The sequence below is a fragment of the Botryllus schlosseri genome, chromosome 5, assembly GCF_051294905.1.
Source record: "Botryllus schlosseri isolate E-star chromosome 5, Bs_hap1, whole genome shotgun sequence".
Lineage (NCBI taxonomy): Eukaryota > Metazoa > Chordata > Ascidiacea > Stolidobranchia > Styelidae > Botryllus > Botryllus schlosseri.
Genome location: NC_137240.1, coordinates 13,831,847 through 13,840,401, shown reverse-complemented (window position 1 = coordinate 13,840,401; position 8,555 = coordinate 13,831,847). Strand labels below are relative to the sequence as shown.

At 43.8% G+C, this 8,555-nt stretch overlaps 2 long non-coding RNA genes across 2 annotated transcripts; both read right to left on the bottom strand.

Moving 5' to 3' along the window:
- Positions 1–2,396: 2,396 nt before the first annotated feature.
- Positions 2,397–3,073, bottom strand: LOC145439110 (uncharacterized). Its single transcript, XR_013915094.1, has 4 exons — positions 3,018–3,073; positions 2,801–2,933; positions 2,665–2,735; positions 2,397–2,608 (listed from the first exon to the last, which is right to left on the bottom strand). It is a non-coding gene; the product is annotated as an uncharacterized LOC145439110 (long non-coding RNA).
- A 172-nt stretch (positions 3,074–3,245) lies between these two features.
- LOC145439111 (uncharacterized) lies at positions 3,246–6,001 on the bottom strand. Its single transcript, XR_013915095.1, has 2 exons — positions 5,948–6,001; positions 3,246–3,539 (listed from the first exon to the last, which is right to left on the bottom strand). It is a non-coding gene; the product is annotated as an uncharacterized LOC145439111 (long non-coding RNA).
- Positions 6,002–8,555: the final 2,554 nt, after the last annotated feature.

Sequence of the window (8,555 nt, the reverse complement as noted above, 5' to 3'; positions counted from 1 at the left end):
ACACAAATATTCATGAAGTTTGAGAAATACCAGGCAAGCACTGTAAGTGTGAAAAGTGCTGTCAACAGCCAGAGTGGAATTGGTGGCAACGTCACGCGCAACTTTCCGTTTAATTACTCGATTATTCTATGAGAGAAACCCTTCTGTCCTGTCACGCGCAACTCATTGCTGAAAACAACCACTGTTTCGAGTCTGGGTCAACAGGAGTCCAGTCTAATGAATCAATTTAGTAGCAGGTCCGCCTATATGGAATCTCGGTTCATTTTTTGAAATAAATCCTGCTTGATGAGAGCTTTTCTGCATAGAATAATCAAGTAATTAAAAAGAAAATCCTGCGTGACATTGCCACCAAGTCCACTCTGGGAGGTCGTAGTAAGCTATAACAAGATTAACAATAATAACAACCAAATCATTTCTCGCTTCTATTGAAATGAACGTTAACGCACTTTTCGATTATATGCTATAATTGCAAGGCTGTCGTCGACACAACAATACCGATATAACTCGATTGGTTACAACTGAAACTATATATATAGTAATATAGTTAGATTGATGGGGTCGAGGTTGGTGTGTTGATAGGGGTACCGTAACTACGAAGCTACCATACCGAAGAACCTCTCAACAATATGTGGTGTAGCGTGAAGGTAAAGCATAAAACTTACCACTCAGAAACTAAACTTTTGACAAATTAAGATGTCGGCGGAGGCCCCGCTCCTTCACTCTGCCTCCAATTTCGATAGGGTTGGTGCTCTCGCTTTACAAATGGGAAAAAAAGTTTACAAATGGGTAAGGATTTACTTTACAAATGGGCAAGAAAGTTTACAAATGGGTAAGGATTTACTTTGCAAATGGGCAAGAAGTTTGCAAATGGGTAAGGATTGATTTCACTTTGCAAATGGCTAAGAACGGTCAAAAATCGCGACAGGGTCCAGATCCAGATGGGTCCTCTCCCGCAAATTCGGCGAAATCCAAATCCAAATAAAAAAATCTAGATCTTCATCCAAAACGGACGTCAGTTAGTTCGTGCTACCATGTGACCCCCATCGCCAGATTCACCACCACTAATTCGGATAAATCCAAATCCAGATTTAGTTGGTGCGCTGTCAAAACTCACGACATGGTGGGGTCGTCAGCCCCCCCCCCCCCCAGTTGAGCAAGGCCCAGATGAGGCCTCCCTCCACACATTCGGCGAAATCCAAATTCGAAAATGCGACCCCCGCATCCCCCATCACCACCACCAATTTTGATAAATCCAAATCCAGAATTAGTTGGTGCGGTCAGCCCCCCAGTCGAGCAAGACCCAGATGAGTCCGCCTCCCACAAATTCGGCGAAATCCGATCGTGGTCAAAACTCACGACAATGTGGGGTCAGCGCCCCCCCCCCATACTTGGACACTAGCCAAGAGGACCCTCATCCCCAAAAAATACGGCGACACCCCTCCCGCACTGATCGACACCCCCTCCCGCACTGATTTTCTCTGAAGTTGCAATTGGGCAGGAAATTTTTCAAATGCGAAGGATTTACTTTGCAAATGGGCAAGCATTTACTTTTCAAATGGGCAAGTGTTTACTCTTCAAATAGGCAAGGATTTACTTTGCAAATGGGCAAGAAAGTTTGCAAATGGGCAAGGATTTACTTTGCAAATGGGCAAGAAAGTTTTCAAATGGGCAAGGATTTACTTTGCAAATGGGCAAGAAAGTTTGCAAATGGGCAAGAATTTACTCTGCAAATGGGAAAGAAAGTTTTCAAATGGGCAAGGATTTACTTTGCAAATGGACAAGAAAGTTTGCAAATGGGTAATGATTTACTTTGCAAATGGGAAAGAAAGTTTACAAATGGGTAAGGATTTACTTTGCAAATGGGCAAGAAAGTTTACAAATGGGTAAGGATTTACTTTGCAAATGGGCAAGAAAGTTTGCAAATGGGCAAGAATTTACTTTGCAAATGGGCAAGAAAGTTTGCAAATAGGCAAGGATTTACTTTGCAAATGGGCAAGAAAGTTTGCAAATGGGCAAGAATTTACTTTGCAAATGGGCAAGAAAGTTTGCAAATAGGCAAGGATTTACTTTGCAAATGGACAAGAAAGTTTACAAATGGGTACGGATTTACTTTGCAAATGGGCAAGAAAGTGTACAAATGGGTAAGGATTTACTTTGCAAATGGGCAAGAAAGTTTGCAAATGGCCAAGGTTACTTTGCAAATGGGCAAGGATTGATTTCACATTGCAAATGGCCAAGAACGGTAAAAAACACGACAGGATGGCCTCTCCCCTCAAATTCGGCGAAATCCAAATCCAAATTAAAAACATGCAGATCTACATCCAAAACTGACATCGGTTAGTGTTGCTAGACCCCCCCATCACCACCACCATTCCGGATAAATACAAATCCACATATAGTTGGTGAACATGTCTTCAGCGTTCAATTTTATTCAAAGAAATTTCCATTACTAAACTTACACCAATCATCGAATATATATTCATTGTAGGAGGAACGAATAGGCCTAGCACACATCGTGGCAATAGTCGCAATAAAAAGATCCTTCCGGTGCAAATTGCCCAGGAGAACAATCCGTGTGGGTCCATCTTTTGCAATTGTTACATTCGACCTGGAAAAACGACTTGAATTACGTTGCGTAACAAAATGGAGTCTATCACTTAATACCCATTGTGTGCTGTCTCCTGGTGATGTCTTAGAGTAGCATTTCACACAATAATCAGACAACTCTTTCTCGTCTGTAGAGATAGTGGTTTACTGATTATACCGTAGCAGCCAATAAAGCTTGTAGATATATCTTTACTTGTTTCGTCGAGCAGAGTTTGTCCGAATTCCTTCCTGTACCCGACACAAGCATGCGTCGAATGGTTGAAGCCGAACTCTATACCTGCCGCAGGAATCGATGCTCCGCCATCTTTACAATACACTCCAGCAGCCTAAGTTACACCGATTTCAATAATTCACCAACTTTATCGTGGCGGCAAACTTGCCACGCGAAGTCATATATAGACATCACAAACCTTTAACACAAGTACGCCACAATTAAAACCATCTTGCTGAACTTCCGGTCTTCTTTACTTTCATTCAGTGTGCATGCCTCCTCTTTACATCGCCTAGGCCAAGGTGGGTGTCCGATTCCATAGACAACTCCTATAGTCGCTTCGACATCTTCCTTTCTTTTCATTGTATCGCATTTTTTGTGGTGTATTGAACTGATAAAATTGCTAATATACCAATGATGAAGTCTGTTCTGCAAATTGTGAATTCAAATACCGGTGAAAAACTTTCAGACCCTGCGATCGTCGCGAATCACTTCAATGAATATTTTTGTAACGTAGGTCCTAATATTGTCTCTTCTCTTGCGAAACCTGCGTCAGCCAGGCCGGAGCTAAGATCGACATCTCAGTCTGGTATGCTCGATCCTGCCAATCACGCCGAAGTAGAAGTAGCCATCCACAAACTGAAATCCAACAAGGCTGTCGGCAATGATCAAGTCCCATTTTTTAAACTTCATGATAGAAAGCGGTGTCATTCCAAGCTATCTGAAAACAGTCAGAGTGGTACCGATACACAAAGCTGGGGTTGGAACTAATGTCACTAACTATACAGACCGATATCTGTTCTTCCGTGTATTGGTATTGTCATCGAAAAGCGAAGCGCGAAAATTTTTCATGGTTAGTGAATGAAATTGGTTCATTATATTGTTACTTGCATATTGCAAATACGTTTTCATTTTCAGATTTACCGGTATGGCTAATAGAAGTAGTGTCATCGAACATTCAGAGGTCACTTAATTATAGACATCTATTTTTTTGTTCAAATTTAGCTCAAGCCTGTTCAAGCAGCTCATCTTGAAGTTATTAGAGAAATGGTTATGTAGGCCTAATCACAGGAGAAAACGGATTTTGTGAACATTTCGAAGTCTCCGTGATTGACTTTACGTATCCAACCATTTATTTTTTACACAATGCCCAGTAAAAAACCTCTATACGCAGCCTCTATACGCAGCCAAATATTTGTATCAGTGGGCTAATGGCAATTTCGCCTCGTGATTTTCGTAATTTGAAAAATATAAATTAGGCTATCAATTATTTTGTAAATTCGCTTCGCTTCGCAGTCCATCCTCAAGATTACCGGACCACGACTGACCTATCGATCTCGCTTCCCATGACATGCCGCCCTATTTCTTGTCGCTTTCTTTTTCTATACTGTATTCTTTACTTTCATTCAGTGTGCATGCCTCCTTTTTACTACGCCTAGGCCAAGGTGGGTGTCCGATTCCATTGACAAATCCAAGTCGCTTCGACATCTTCCTGTCTATTCATTGTATCGCATTGTCGCACACTTTGTCGCACACTTTCGACATTTCGTCGGAGGTGGCTACATACGAAATCGCAACATGTATCTTTTCAGGTAACGCAAAATGTTTATAATGATGCACAATACCCATTGGTAGAATATTTGAAAATAAGACAGGAATACATTCGTGTTAAAATTAATAACTGGGTGCAGTACCAAATTCAATGTGGGCAGATATCTCCATGACATTCCCAGTAGATTTACTAGTTACACAAAGCACGGGGGGTGCCGTATTCCTGGGGGGGGATCCTTCTGGGTAGCCCCCAAGTATGCGGGGGGGATGACCCCACATTGTCAAGAGTTTTGACCTCGATTGGATTTCGCCGAATTTGTGGGAGGAATACTCATCTGGGTCTTGCTCGACTGGAGGGGGGGGCTGACCGCACCAGCTACTTCTGGATTTGGATTTATCCAAATTGGTGGTGGTGATGATGGGGGGGGGGGGGGTGAACCTTGCCCATTTGCAAAGTAACCTTGGCCATTTGACAACTTTCTTGTCCATTTGCAAAGTAAATCCTTACCCATTTGTAAACTTTCTCATTTGTAAACTTTCTTGCCCATTTGCAAAGTAAATCCTTACCCATTTGTAAACTTTCTTGCCCATTTGCAAAGTAAATCCTTACCCATTTGTAAACTTTCTTGCCCATTTGCAAAGTAAATCCTTACCCATTTGTAAACTTTCTTGCCCATTTGCAAAGTAAATCCTTACCCATTTGTAAACTTTCTTGCCCATTTGCAAAGTAAATCCTTACCCATTTGTAAACTTTCTTGCCCATTTGCAAAGTAAATCCTTCGCGTTTGAAAAATTTCCTGCCCATTTGCAACTTCAGAGAAAATCAGTGCGGGAGCGGGTGTACTCTGATGAAAGTATGGATTTTCGGGTTCGGGATTTGGTCAAATAGGCGAGTGGTCACCCACCCCCCGCACCGCAAACTTGGGCACTACCCAAAATGACCCTCATCCCCCAGAAATACGGTGACCCCTCGTCTATTTGACCAAATCCCGAACCCGAAAATCCATACTGATCCACGATCGGATTTCGCCGAATTTGTGGGAGGCGGACTCATTTGGGTCTTGCTCGACTGGGGGGCTGACCGCACCAACTACTTCTGGATTTGGATTTATCAAAATTGGTGGTAGTGGTGATGGGGGATGCGGGGGTCACATTTTCGAATTTGGATTTCGCCGAATGTGTGGAGGGAGGCCTCATCTGGGCCTTGCTCAACTGGGGGGGGGGGGGGGGGCTGACGACCCCACCATGTCGTGAGTTTTGACAGCGCACCAACTAAATCTGGATTTGGATTTATCCGAATTAGTGGTGGTGAATCTGGCGATGGGGGTCACATGGTAGCACGAACTAACTGACGTCCGTTTTGGATGAAGATCTAGATTTTTTTATTTGGATTTGGATTTCGCCGAATTTGCGGGAGAGGACCCATCTGGATCTGGACCCTGTCGTGATTTTTGACCGTTCTTAGCCATTTGCAAAGTGAAATCAATCCTTACCCATTTGCAAACTTCTTGCCCATTTGCAAAGTAAATCCTTACCCATTTGTAAACTTTCTTGCCCATTTGTAAAGTAAATCCTTACCCATTTGTAAACTTTTTTTCCCATTTGTAAAGTGAGAGCACCAACCCTCCTCTCCAATTTCGAGGAGGGTTGGTTCGATTATGTTCACAATAAGAGCAATTCTGTTCACAATAAGAGCAGTCTCATGTTCACAATAAGAGCAGTCATGTTCACAATAAGAGCAGTCTCATGTTCACAATAAGAGCAGTCGTTGTATTATTCACAATAACATCAGTCGCAGCACCACCATATCCCCCGGACACGATGTCCGAGTGGCAACATAGTCCGAACACAACCCAGATATGATGTCCGAACACCCCCAGACACGATGTCCGAGTCTCAACGCAGTTCGATCACACTCCTGACATGATGCCCGAACACCCCCAGACACGATGTCCGAGTGTCAACGCCGTCCGAACACATCCCAGACACGATGTCCGAACGCCCCCCCCCCAGACACACCCCAGACATGATGTCCGAACACCCCCCAGACATCCTCGTCCATACACGATGTCCGAACTCACCACGCCCCAGACATGATGTCCGAGTGTCAACGCAGTCCGATCACACCCCAGACACGATGTCCGAACCCCCCCCCCAGACACGACCTAACTTAACTCTTTGTCTCAAAATGTAAATTGACTCGTGACTCAAAGCTAATTTTTTTGAGTCAACTTCGAGTCATCAATCTATCGGTCTCGACTGGGTCGCTGTACCTGTACGCACGTACTTTACGTACGTACATCGTGTTTGGGGGTGTTCGGGCATCGTGTCAGGAGTGTGTTCGGACTGCGTTGACACTCGGACATCGTGTCTGGGGGTGTTCGGACATCATGTCTGGGTTGTGTTCGGACTATGTTGCCACTCGGACATCGTGTCCGGGGGATATGGTGGTGCTGCGACTGATGTTATTGTGAACATGAGACTGCTCTTATTGTGAACATGACTGCTCTTATTGTGAACATGAGACTGTTCTTATTGTGAACATGACTGCTCTTATTGTGAACATAGGACTGTTCTTATTGTGAACATGACTGCTCTTATTGTGAACATGAGACTGTTCTTATTGTGAACATGACTGCTCTTATTGTGAACATGAGACTGCTCTTATTGTGAACATGACTGCTCTTATTGTGAACATGAGACTGTTCTTATTGTGAACATGACTGCTCTTATTGTGAACATAGGACTGTTCTTATTGTGAACATGACTGCTCTTATTGTGAACATAGGACTGTTCTTATTGTGAACATGAGACTGCTCTCATTGTGAACATGGCCGATCTTATTGTAGTATCATGTCTGGGGTATCTTCGGACTGCATTGACACTCTGGACATCATGTCTGGGGGTGTTTGGATATCATGACTGAGGTGTATCCACACTGCGTTGCCAATCGGAAATCATGTTCGGACATCATGTCCCGGCCGGTGTTCAAATATCAAGTCTAGGGTGTGTTCATAAAATCATGTTTGGGGTGTCTTCGGACTGCGTTGACACTCGGACATCATGTCTGGGGCGTGGCGAGTTCGGACATCGTGTCTGGACGATGTCTGGGGGGTAATCGGTCATCATGTCTGGGGTGTGTCTGGGGAAGGGGCGTTAGGACATCGTGCCTGGGGTGTGTTCGGACTGCGTGTACACTCGGACATCGTGTCTGGGGTGTGTTCGGACTGCGATGACACTCAGACATCATGTCTGGGGCGTGGTGAGTTCGGACACCGTGTATGGAGGATGTCTGGGGGGTGTTCGGACCTCATGTCTGGGGTGTGTCTGGGGGGGGGCGTTCGGACATCGTGTCTGGGATGTGTTTGGACTGCGTTGACATTCGGACATCGTGTCTAGGGGTGTTCGGGCATCATGTCAGGAGTGTGTTCGAACTGCGTTGACACTAGGACATCGTGTCTGGGGGTGTTCGGACATCATGTCTGGGTTGTGTTCGGACTATGTTGCCACTCGGACATCGTGTCAGGGGGATATGGTGGTGCTGCGACTGCTGTAATTGTGAATACAACGACTGCTCTTATTGTGAACATGAGACTGCTCTTATTGTGAACATGACTGCTCTTATTGTGAACATGAGACTGCTCTTATTGTGAACAGAATTGCTCTTATTGTGAACATAATCGAACCAACCCTGTAGCCAATTTCTGGAGAAAACGGAAGATATCGCTGCTTTCAAAAGTCATTGAACTGTATCCTTATTTTACTGCCAAGGTGCCAACCATTCAACCATTGACCTCAAATGACTGAAGTCGATGTGTTTTATGAATATGTTAACTCGTTAGAAGATGTTTATCAACATTATAAAAATATTTACGTGTAATAATCAGTCTGCTTGAACTAATTACACCACAGATGCATAGGCTGGCCATTGGTGTGTGCAAAATTGCGACATGATGATAACTTAGCCCGTGCAGTGCTTTCCTATCTAATATGATGATCGAATTGTTTGATATTGTGATTTCTATTTCCATATTTCGTGGATTTTGTATCAAACAAAATAATAATTTGCTGGATGCCGTATTATCACTCATCCGTAGATGATTGACATGCACAGTGCACAGTCTGCACACATTGATATAGGAGAGAACTGTAGATTGATTAGAAATGATTACTAACCTACGTAGGT